The following is a 12,780-nucleotide window of genomic DNA, read 5'->3' on the forward strand; positions in this document are numbered from 1 at the left end:
GAATCCAAGATTGAACTCTTTGGCCTGAATGCCAAGTGTCACATCTGGAAGCATGGTGAAGCATGGTGGTGGCAGCATCATGATGTGGTGATGTTTTTCAGCGGCAGGGACTGGGAGACTAGTCAGGATCAAGGGAAAGATGAACTGAGCAAAGTACAGAGAGATCCTTGATGAAAACCTGCTCCAGAGCGCTCTAGACCTCAGACTGGGGCGAAGGTTCACCTTCCAACAGGACAATGACCCTAAGCACACAGCCAAGACAACGCAGGAGTGGCTTCGGGACAAGTCTCTGAATGTCCTTGAGTGGCCCAGCCAGAGCCCGGACTTGAACCTGATCGAACATAGCTGTGCAGCGATGCTCCCCATCCAATCTGACAGAGCTTGAGAGGATCTGCAAAGAAGAATGGGAGAAACTCCCCAAATACAGGTGTGCCAAGCTTGTAGCGTCATACCCAAGAAGACTCGAGGCTGTAATCGCTGCCAAAGGTGCTTCAACAAAGTACTGAGTAAAGGGTCTGAATACTTATGTAAATGTATATTTCCGTTTTTATTTCTCATAAATTTGCAAACATTTCTAAAAACCTGTTTTTGCTTTGTCATTATGGGGTATTGTGTGTAGATTGATGAGGGGGGAAAACGATTTAATCCATTTTAGAATAAGGCTGTAACGTAACAAAATGTAGAAAAAGTCAAGGGGTCTGAATATTTTCTAAATGCACTGTATCTGGTGTGACCATAATTTGCCTCATGCAGCACGAACATCTCCTTCGCATAGAGTTGATCAGGCTGTATGTTGTGGCTCTAGAATGTTGTCCCACTCCTCTTCAATAGCAGTGTGAAGTTGCTGGATATTGGCAGGAACTGAAAGACGCTGTTGTACACATTGATCCAGAGCATCCCAAACATGCTCAATGGGTGACATGTCTGGTGAGTATGCAGGCCCTGGAAGAACTGGGATATTTTCAGCTTCCAGGAATTGTGTACAGATCCTTGCCACATGAGGCTGTGCATTATCATGCTGAAACATGAGGTGATGGAGGCGGCTGAATGGCATGACAATGTGCCTCAGAATCTCGTCACGGTATCTCTGTGCATTCAAATTGTCAGCGATAAAATGCAATTGTGTTGTCTGTAGCTTATGCCTGCCCATAACATAACCCCACAGCCACCATGGGGCACTCTGTTCACAACGTTGACATCAGCAAACCGCCGCCCACACGACGCACGCCATACACGCTGTATGTCATCTGTCCAGTACAGTTGAAACCGGGAGTTATTCGTGAAGAGCACACTTCTCCAGCGTGCCAGTGGCCATCGAAGATGAGCATTTGCTCACTGAAGTCAGTTACGATGCCGAACTGCAGTCAGATCAAGACCCTGATGAGGACGACGAGCACACAGATGAGCTTCCCTGAGACGGTTTCTGACAGTTTGTGGAGAAATTATTTGGTTGTGCAAACCCACAGTTTCATCAGCTGTCCAGGTGGCTCGTCTCAGACCATCCCGCAGGTGAAGAAGCCTGATGTGGAGGTCCTGGGCTGGTGTGGTTACACGTGGTCTGCGGTTGTGAGGCCGGTTGGACGTACTGGAATGAACATTAAATTCTCTGGCAACAGCTCTGGTGGACATTCCTGCAGTCAGCATGCCAATTGCAAGCTCCCTGAAAACTTGAGACATCTGTGGCATTGTGTTGTGTGACAAAACTGCAATTTTTAGAGTGGCCTTTTATTGTCCCCCAGCACAAGGTGCACCAGTGTAATGATCATGCTGTTTAATCAGCTTCTTGATATGCCACACCTGTCAGGTGGATGGATTATCTTGACAAAGGAGAAATGCTCACTAACAGGGATGTAAAGACATTTGTGCACAAAATATGAGAGAAATATGCTTTTTGTGTGTATGGAATATTTCGGGGATCTTTTATTTCAGTTCATGAAACATGGGACCAACACTTTACATGTTGCGCTTATATTTTTGTTCAGTATCGTTAAGACAAGCCAGTCTGGATAAACTGGAAGCGTATTGTGTTAAGACTAAATACAGGGATGTCTTGCAGCAACCTGCTGCTGTAGGCATAGTTCTTACAATGGCCTTGACTCAAATCAATAACATGGAAGGAAGAAAACTTTGATGTGAAAGAGGAGAAACAATGTATTCTTCCTATAGTATTCTCAGAGGGCATACTGTGGTTTGGGAGGATGGCACATTAGAGCTATCTCAGGCTAACGTCTATGGAGCTTTATTTGGCAGCCTCTATGTGACCCATTGAAGTAGGTGAATCGTATTGGATCTAGCTCCATTTGATATAGTTTTATATCATCACATTGAAAAACACAGCAATAAAATAATACAGCATAGAAATGCAATGGAAAGTACTGTGCACACACAGATAAACGCGAGCAGAGCATGCACACACATACACACTCACACACACACTCAAACATACACATACACAGAGGGTGGAGTCAAACAGTGAGTGTTGAGGTAAGTACCACACCCTTTCATGTAAGAGCATCAGCATGCATCTTGTGTCTATCGATCCTCAATCATAAGATGGCCGACACATGGATGTTATTTCATATCCAAACTGCTGTGTGGGATGTCGGCCTATTACACTGACACATTATTTTCATTTAAGAAGTGCTTTTGTCTCACAAAGACTATAGGCTACTGAAAGAACTAAAACAGTGCCAGTGGATACTAGCTGAAAACTCTTTGACCATAAATACAGTAACAGGCCTACAAGTCTAACCAAGTCATCTTTGGTCATCATTTTTTCATTTCCTCTCCACAATGAAAATGTGTTCTGGAATTCATTCACACTCCCACAGTGTGTTCTGGAATGTGAATAACCACATCAAGTTCAGTTATCTAATACATCTGTGAATGGAAAGTCCCTGATAAGAAGAATAAAAGGGACAAACCATCAGTCACATAGGCTACAGTGAAGGATGAACAATGCCACAGTGCCATCTATAGGTAGACTGTAACTCTCCTCACCACTGTTTCAGAGAAATCACCTGTTGAGTCACTTGACTTTTGGGTGTCTTTGTTGCTCCTGGGTAAGATCAGCTTCCGCTCCCCAAATCCTAACCTTAACCATTAGTGGGGAAAATTCAAAATTGACCCAAGATCAGCATCTTAGGGCAACTTCAACCTACTCTGTTTTGGTCATGTTCAAGGTAGAAATTGCCTCTCACCACAGATCTTGGATCTGAGTACCCTACCTCCAATCCTAACATGAACCATGGATGGTAAATATCTGACCCTATATCAGTGGTTGGTGGAAACGTCTACCGACTCCCTCTGGCGTAGTCAGTTTTTATTTTCAACAGAGAACTGGCATTTGGCACATACACCAGGAAGTAAGATGGGCAGAGCAGAGGCCATAGCTTGTTTATCAGATAAAAGTCTCAGGTCATGGAATCCTTCTTGCCAACTTGTTTCTCTGTATTCTGCAAACAGTCAGGAAATTATGTGACATTCCAACTCAGGAAGAATGAAAAACAATATATTTTCTATTGAAAAGGCAGCTGATATCATCTGTTGACTGGTTATACAAAACATATTAAGCCATATTTGAATGGCATTAGAAGTTGTTGTTTTTTTGTCAGTAAAAAGTATTTGGGGTTAAAATCTTTGCTATGGTGTTATGTTTGTTATTTCACACATAAAAAAGATAACATAATGGAAAAAGGAGTGACTGTTGGACATTTTTATTATTTATTATTTAAACTTTATTTAACTAGGCTAGGACATGAAAACACACAAGTGGAGGAATTATTATCCAATAGGAGATGAAAGAAGTACAATGTCATCAGGCACCAGAGTGAACTGAGCAACATAAGTTGAAATAGAAAGTGAAAGGTAATCTAATTGATTATTTATATGTTTTAATGATGATAATACTGATGAATAAAAAACATTATAGCTTGTTTATAGTTATATATAACAAATATGTTATACATTGGCCTCACTAATTCTAACATAGCCTCCCCCAGTCCACTAGTCTTTCTCCAGTAGGCAACTGGTCATTCAAATCCTTAATATGAGGGTTGTCGTTGTGCTTTTTCTTTTTCATACACGTCTGATTAGTGATGACAGAAACTGTGCCTTACAAGCCCTGCTGGTGACTGGCCTGAGGGGTCAAAGGTCATGTAACTAGATAAGAGGAGACCAGAGAGGACTACAGTATAGTCTATGTACCAGAGAATAAAGGGGAGGGTATCTGATGAGGTGTGATGTCTAGCATGAAACGTCTGCCCATTCACAGTAACAAACACTAGTGAATTAAGTCTCTTCAACACTACAGCATGTGACAAGGGTGCATGTTCTCTGTTTGGCTCCTGATTGAAGCTCCTCAGAGCTCATTGACAACAATATGAAGCACAAATACACATTTAGTATGTTAGCAACCATTTATTTCTGAAAATCAACTGTATTTACAGATTTATGATTGTAATCCTCCACCCAAGAATTCTCTATATAGAAAATTAAATCACACAAAAGATCAAACTAACCTCCTTCAACGGTTTCTGCTCTCTTTCCAACTCCTTGGCATGATAGCAGACAGTGAAAGAAAAAGAGGATATCTAGTCAGTTGCACAACTGAATGAATTCAACTAAAATGTGTCTTCCTCATTTAACTCAACCCCTTTGAAATCAGAGAGACAAACATACTGGCACTTAGGCTACCTCCAATGTGTCTGTTATAGAACTGTATAGATCAGAGAAAATCATTTGAATACCATTGTTAAGAATAAAACTGTTATACAATGATGTAGTGGAGCATTACTGAACACCATGGATTACTGAACACCACAAAAACATTTTCGAGGTCTAAAAAGTTGGCATCATTATATTTGTATCACTAGTTTTACATTGATGTTAACACTTTCCAGGTTTCCATGTTTTGATTGGTATACCGGTGTAGCAGAAAGATAATCCAAAAGCTCTGAAGTTATTAATATTGTCTATTATTAAGACAATAGGGATTCTCCTTATTCCAGGATGTTGACAGTGGGGCACAGCATTGCTTAAGCACTTAGTTTGTAACATCTAACAACTTCAGTGTTGCAGGTTAGCAAAAGTTAAAAGTATTTTTCCGGTATAGTTTTCAAACAACTAGTTTTCAGTAAAAACTCATCTGTTTTTGCATTTCAAACTAGTTTATATACCTATAACCCCAATATCAGACCCAGTTACTGTCAAAAATTTTGATTTTTTGTCATTGTAGATTTTATTTGTGCAGCTATTAGTTACAGGAAGTGGTAACACTTTACTTGACACCCAGTGTCATAACACATTATGACAGGGTCATAATCATGTCATAATATGTCATAACAGCTGAAATAACTTGTCATAACCTGTTATAATATGGTCATAACACTGTCATGACCATTTATTTTTAGGCCTGTTGTGGCATGTATTGTGTTATATTGTGGCTGGTTAAGACACCTACATAAGACTGTAAAACCCCACAAAACCTACCACACAAGTCTAAACATTCCATTACACCATAGCCTACGTGTCAACAGTATGTTTATGATATATAACATGTTAAATTAATTAGAATTGAGCACAAATTGATGTCAGACATGCACCTACCCCTATGCTCTGTTGCTGATGAATGGGATGAATGCAGGAGGAGATTTCAGGAGCAGGACAAGACACCCTCTTTTTGACTGATGACTGATATAAGGGCATGATAGGCCTATCTGGCTTATAGTGATTATATTGGTCATAGTGTTTCGTGACAGTGTCATAAAGTTTATTTTCTTAGTCCAAGTAAAGTGACACAGGATGGTCATAATGCTTCATGACAGTGTCATAAAGTGTATTTTCTTCAAGTTATTTAAAATATGATGAAAGAAAATGACTGTAAAGAATTCATTACAACAAAAACAAAGGATTTAAGAGACAAACTTTTAAATGGAAGGAAACATCTTGGCAGTGAAAACAATAAGTGAATAAATGTGGGTTCTGACACTCTTCTGTAGGTGTCATAACCAGCCATAAAATAACGCAATATATGTCACAACAGGTGTAAATATATGGGTCATGGCAGTTTTATGACCATATTATGACAGGTTATGACAAGTTATGTAAGATGTTATGACATATTATGGCATGGTTATGACCGCATCATAACGTGTTATGACACTGGGTGTCAAGTAAAATGTTACCCAAGAAGTGATCACCAGAGAGTGCTGTTTTAGAGAAATGTGTATTTGTGGCTGGGTGCACGTTACTTTGACTCAAACTTCTATAAGAGTTTTCTTTATTTTCTTGTCTGTGCTTCTCTGCTGTAAAGACAGACAGACAGAGGTCAATGAATAAGATGACTGAAATTAATACAGCATGTTACACTGAAAAGACTTGAGCCAAATCCTACCTTGAGATACACTATATATACAAAGGTATGTGGACTCCCCGTCAAAGTAGTGGATTCGGCTATTTCAGCCACACCCATTGCTGACATGTGTATAAAATCGAGCCATGCAATCTCACAGGACAAACATTGGCAGTAGAATGGCCTTACTGAAGAGCTCAGTGACTTTCAACGTGGCACCGTCATAGGTTGCCACCTTTCCAACAAGTCAGTTCGTCAAAATTCTGCCCTGCTAGAGCTGCCCCGGTCAACTGTAAGTGCTGTTATTGTGAAGTGGAAACATCTAGGAGCAGTGGAAACGCGTTCTCTGGAGTGATGAATCACGCTTCACCATCTGGCATTCTGACGTACGAATCTGGGTTTGGCGGATGCCAGGAGAATGCTACCTGCCCCAATGCATAGCGCCAACTGTAAAGTTTGGTGGAGGAGGAATAATGGTCTGGGGCTGTTTTCCATGGTTCGGGCCCCTTAGTTCCAGTGAAGGGAAATCTTAACGCTACAACACACAATGACATTCTACAAGATTCTGTGCTTCCAACTTTGTGGCAACAGTTTGGGGAAGGCCCTTTCCTGTTTCAGCATGACAATGCCCCCGTGCACAAAGCGAGGTCCATACAGAAAGGGTTTGTCGGGATCGGTGTGGAAGAACTTGACTGGCCTGCACAGAGCCCCGACCTGAACCCCATCGAACACCTTTGGGATGAATTGGAACGGCGACTGCGAGCCAGGCCTAATCGCCCAATATCAGTGCCCAACCTCACTAATGCTCTTGTGGCTGAATGGAAGCATGTCCCCTCAGCGATGTTCCAAAATCCAGTGGAAAGCTTCCCAGAAGATTGGCGGCTGTTATAGCAGCAAAGAGGGGACTAACTCCGTATTCATGCCAATGATTTTGGAATGAGATGTTCGAGGTGTCCACATCCATGTTCGAGGTGTCCCCATACTTCTGGAAATGTAGTGTATCTACTAGTAACTCAAACTTGCGTACATCATGACATGCAATCATGTCAATAGGGGATTGGTGAGAAAGTTGACTTTGCTGTTTCAAAAACAGACAACTAGAGAGACATTCACCTGTTTAATTATTGAGAGAGAGAAACCTCATGCCTTTTGGAGGAGTTTGAACCATCATCAGAAGCTACAAGGAAAACAGACACAACCATATTCTAAAATGGATACAGTCCAACACAATACATCCAAAGTCAGATGCCAAATGGTGACCAACTACAAGATGGAGCATTTTCTTTCAGTTTCAGTGACCAAGTCAGAAGCAGAATAAAGGCAGGCACTTACTGTTGGCCTGAACAAAGCCTGAAACAGAGATAAACATGCTGAACATACATGCTGATGTTGAGGGTTCGGCTTCAGTGTTTAGGGTTTGATCACCTGTCAGCCTTTCACACACAGTGTTCTATTCTTCATCTCTGTTCTGTAAGGCTGTGTAGTCCCTGAGTGTATAAAGCTAGTAGGTGAAGTCTGAAGCCTGCTGCCTGACCTGGGAAGTCCCCAGACAGCAACAGGAGATACAAAGCTTCTCTAAAGCAGAGATGACTGGAGTCACAGCTCCCTCTATAGACAGTCTGTTTACAGCAATGATTTAGTGCTGGGCGGGCCACAGGAATAAGAGTTGCCAAAACCTTGCTTGGGTCATACAGGAATTAAAATGGGTGTCTCTGTAGCCTACTGTATTCAGTAATGCAGATGCTCGCACTCTCAATACCATCTATGGTGCAATGGGTGTGTTGTGACAATAGGTTATTTGCTTTTGCATCATCACAATCTCCATATAATACAAAACTACAGCTTAATAACGTCATGTAATTTGATTGTTCTAGGTGGTAACAGAAACTCAAGAAAATCTAGAGAACATATCAAGCCTGATATAGTCCCCGTCTGGTGATGTCTGGTTATGATCTACACAGAACACGGCTAGTTGCCTGAGATCAGGAAATTCATGATGACATTACAGAGGCAAGCTAGTTGATGCTAATTCCATGTTCATTGCATTGACCAGAAAGTACAAATACACACAATGAATCATGGTATTAACGATCCAATTTTATTCCTGAAAATGACCCTTACATATAGAAAAACATAGTAATCAGTCGTCATGAAAACTTTGTGGTATATTTTGAAGCTATTGTGGAAAATAATAGAAAATGTATGTAAATAATGAATGTAAATAATGAATGTAAATAATGATTGTAAATAATGATTGTAAATTATGAATGTAAATAAGAAAGAAGCAGTACTGCCATGTGATGTCATCTATAAATATGGGTGAATATTAATTGTTCTCCAAACGCTGACAAAGGCTGCCGCCTAAACGTGTCCATTTGTTCTGACCTCTGCTGCTGAAAAAACATGAAAACTTAAAGAATATTTCAGTGACTGCGGGTTTTTCCTATCTTCAAGTATTGTGTGGTATATTCATATGAGCTGTGATACCGGATTTGACCAGACATTGTATTGTGTTCATTGTGAGATGAAATATCCTATCAGTCGGTAGCACTTTTCAGCTGGCCTCACTGTCCTTCAATAAAAGTCCTCCTTTTTCTGCTTCTCTCCTGTGAGACAAACAGACAGACAGACAGACATCTGGGTTGACAAAGGAAAGGTTGGGGAATTGATTTGCAGAAGGATGGACGGACGGACAGACAGAGAAGCATAATCTAACAAGAGTACAAGCCACTTGATGCCACTGGACCCTTACAGATACAGTACATTACCTGTTTAATTAGTGAGAGAGAAACCTCACACTGTATCTGGTTCTGCTGTGTCATGGACGGGTTGGAACCATCATCAGAGGCTAACACAAAACAGAGGGATCCAAATAGTTAGAGTCCTTTAAAAGCTGTATTAAGCATCAACACTGTACATACCAACCCACACCATGTTCAAATACATGTGGGCTTCTCCAGGCTTCTTCAATATTTGTAATGTACTGTACTCAGTCACATATTCTTTCTGTCGTTGCTCACCTGTCCTCATCCTGTTCCACATAATAAACCCAGCTATGGTGAAGAGGGCTAGGAGGATGACAGGTACCACTACTCCAATGATGATGAAGCCATATTCAGGAAGCTTGTCTGAGTTTATGAACAAACACGCATGCACACACAGTGAATATTACTGTAAATCATTGCATTCTCTGTCATATTGAAAAATATGATTCATCTTACCACTGTTTGTTTTTATCACAGACTGATCCAGTTTGATGGTGATGATGTTTTCTTTGTGTTCAACCACACAGGTATAGTTGTTGTTCTCCCACTCCTCAGAGTCCATTGTGAGGTGAGTACTTTTCTGGAAGGTTCCATCTAGATTAGGGAGAGTCTCTCCATGCTCCACATCTTCATGCTGTTCTTGTCCGTCTTTCTGCCAGAACACCATGACTCCACTGGGGTAGAAACCTGTAGCGTGGCAGTTCACTGGAGAGGAGGGGGTCTTCTGGAGCAGAGACACTGAAGGAGGGGCTGAAGAGAAGGAGTGAGAGGAAATAAATATAAAATCAAAACAGCATTCTTGTAGTGGGGGAATGATGTTGTTGTGCCTCAAGCCAGAAACAACCGGTAATAGGTTTTGATTGAAAAGGACTCTGTCTCTGTACCTGTCCTCTTCAAGATGCTGCTGGTGAAGTTCACATCCTTCTTCAAAGTGTCAATACACTCCTTAGTGAAGTACCATTTGAGATACTACAGATCCTTGCTGTTATCGTCCCACTTCTGCTTGATGGTGTCTGCCTGCTGTACGGAGGTTATCCATCTTATGGTCTTCATGTCCAATAAAATGAAATCCTCACCATCATATCCATAGTGATGGAAATAATATTTGAGTTCAGTCTCATCATTCCACTCACAGCCGTACAAGTTCTGGATTGTGTGAACAACTGAGAAAGAGGGAGAGAGACAGGTCTATCTACAGTAAACATGTATTAACTGGACAACGGCCATGTAATACTAGCCATAACTGAGAACAAGGCTAGATGTGGTTTGATGCATGTGTGTTTTAAATGAGAAAAGTTTACTTGATTAATTTGTGTGTGTGTGTGTGTGTGTGTGAGAGAGAGAGTTTGCATGCACGCACATGTGCATTCTGTTACCTTTTGACTGGGTTTGGTTGAACTGCTTCTTTGCAAACATAATGAGGTTTTTGAAGCCTTCATATTGGTTAATCAGGGGCTCAGTGTAGAGCTCCCAGTAGTATTCTCCTGCATTCTCCTTCATCCACTCAGCGGTGGGGACCAGTGTCTTGGTGTTGCTGTCAAAGTACACAAACTGATGGTCGTCCAGCAAACCCACCACCGTGAACTCTGGGAAGTCAGTATCACCTGAGACTGCAGTGTATAAGTATTTCAGAGAGTGGGGAGCTGTGAATAGAATATTATAATTATATGATTGACCATGTAATATCATACAGTACGGAGCTGTGAATAGGATATTATAATTATATGATTGATCATGTAAAATCATACAGTATGTAGCTGTGAATAGAATGTTATAATTATGTGATTGACCATGTAATATTATACAGTATGGAGATGTGAATAGAATATTCTAATTACATGATTGATCATGTAAAATCATACAGTATGTAGCTGTGAATAGAATGTTATAATTATATGATTGATCATGTAATGTCATATAGTATGGAGCTGTGAATAGAATGCTATAATTAAATATTGTAACATACATGATCTGCGTGTCTTCTGTCATTTCTGACATATTTATAAATCCCCTATCAGCAATTGATTGAATACCTACCGCTCGGCCTACGTTTAAACACAGATCCTCACTCTACAATGAGATGTAGTAAAAATGTCACTTAGTCTGGAGACTAAGAACTGCCCAAGTCGTTTTCTGAAGTTTAAATAACTAGCAATATGAATCAAGGAACATTGTATTTGTACTGACCTGCAGAAGTTATATGAATCCAGAGGAACAAGAGACAGAAGGAAATCATTTCTTTATCAGTTTAGATGAGACTGAATGGTAACGCTGGGTTGAACAACACAACTGTATACTTTCTTTCACTATTCTCTCCATCATGGCAAACAAACAGGGTCATAACTTGTTAATGTTTAGCCATTAAGTTTCATCTTTAACAAGTGACACAATGGTACATAAAACACCTTCTGTTATTCAACAAAGACAACAAGGACTAAATAAGATGGGTTTACAAATTCAATTATTTGAATCTTCATGTTGATATTGCCATAATGAGTTTCATACTGTCTGATGTGCACTGTTTTATATGTTATGTCTCTGATGGGTTGCCGTAGATGACTGTTGGGTATGAAGTTGTAGGTGAAATGAAAACACACCAGTGGAGGAGATGAAAGAAGTACAATGTCATCATTTTACATTTACATTTTAGTCATTTAGCAGACACTCTTATTCAGAGCGGCTTACAGTTAGTATATTCATCTTAAGATACAGAAGCTAGGTGGGACAACCACAGATCACAGTCATAGGAAGTACATTTTTCCTCAGTAAAGTAGCTATCAGCAAAGTCAGAGCTAGTAAGAAAAAGTTAAGTGCGAGTGTTAGTTCAAGAAAGAAGGGGGGAGAAGGGGGTGCAAGGGGGGGGTTGCTGTGGGATTATTTAAGATACTATTTGAAGAGGTAGGGTTTTGGATGTTTTTGTAAGATGGGCAAGGAATCTGCTGTCCTAGCTTCACGGGGAAGCTGGTTCCACCATTGGGGTGCTAGGACAGAGAAGAGCTTTGACTGGGCTGAGCAGGAGCTGCTCTCCCGTAGGGGTGGGAGGGCCAAGAGACCAGAGGTAAAAGAATGGAGTGCTCGGGTTGGGGTGTAGGGTTTGAGCAGGTGAACTGAGCAACATAAATTGAAATAGAAAGTAACTTAGGCTACAGTGAAGGATGAACAATGCCACAGTGCCATCTATAGGTAGACTGTAACTCTCCTCACCACTGTTTCAGAGAAATCACCTGATGAGTCACTTGACTTTTGTGTGTCAAGTTTCCCCTAGGTACAGATCTAGGATCAGCTTCCCCACCCACAATCCTAACCTGAATCGTGGGTGGTAAAATACACATCTTATCCTGTATCAACTTATACCAACTCCCTCTGGCATAGTCCATCTTTATTGTCAACAGAGAACTGGCATTTGATTGGGCACACACCAGGAAGTAAGATGGGCAGGGCAGAGGCCCTAGCTTGCCTTGTTAATCAGATAAAAGTTATCAGGTCTGCAAACAGTCTGGAAATTCTGTGACATTCCAACTCAGGAAGAATAAAAAACATATCATGGATGGGCAGTCTTTGCATCCATTGCTCTGTCTATGAGTTTGAGAGTGGTAACATTTCTCCAGCCCCGTCCCAAAGCTTTTTACCGAAACAGGGACATGGAAGACCCTTTATTGTTTC

General features: G+C 40.8%; 1 pseudogene; it reads right to left on the reverse strand.

Moving 5' to 3' along the window:
* Nucleotides 1-8,821: 8,821 nt before the first annotated feature.
* Nucleotides 8,822-11,353, reverse strand: LOC121571575 (annotated as a pseudogene).
* Between the last annotated feature and the right edge of the window lie 1,427 nt (nt 11,354-12,780).

The sequence above is a fragment of the Coregonus clupeaformis genome, chromosome 35 (genome assembly GCF_020615455.1).
Source record: "Coregonus clupeaformis isolate EN_2021a chromosome 35, ASM2061545v1, whole genome shotgun sequence".
Taxonomy (NCBI): Eukaryota; Metazoa; Chordata; class Actinopteri; order Salmoniformes; family Salmonidae; genus Coregonus; species Coregonus clupeaformis.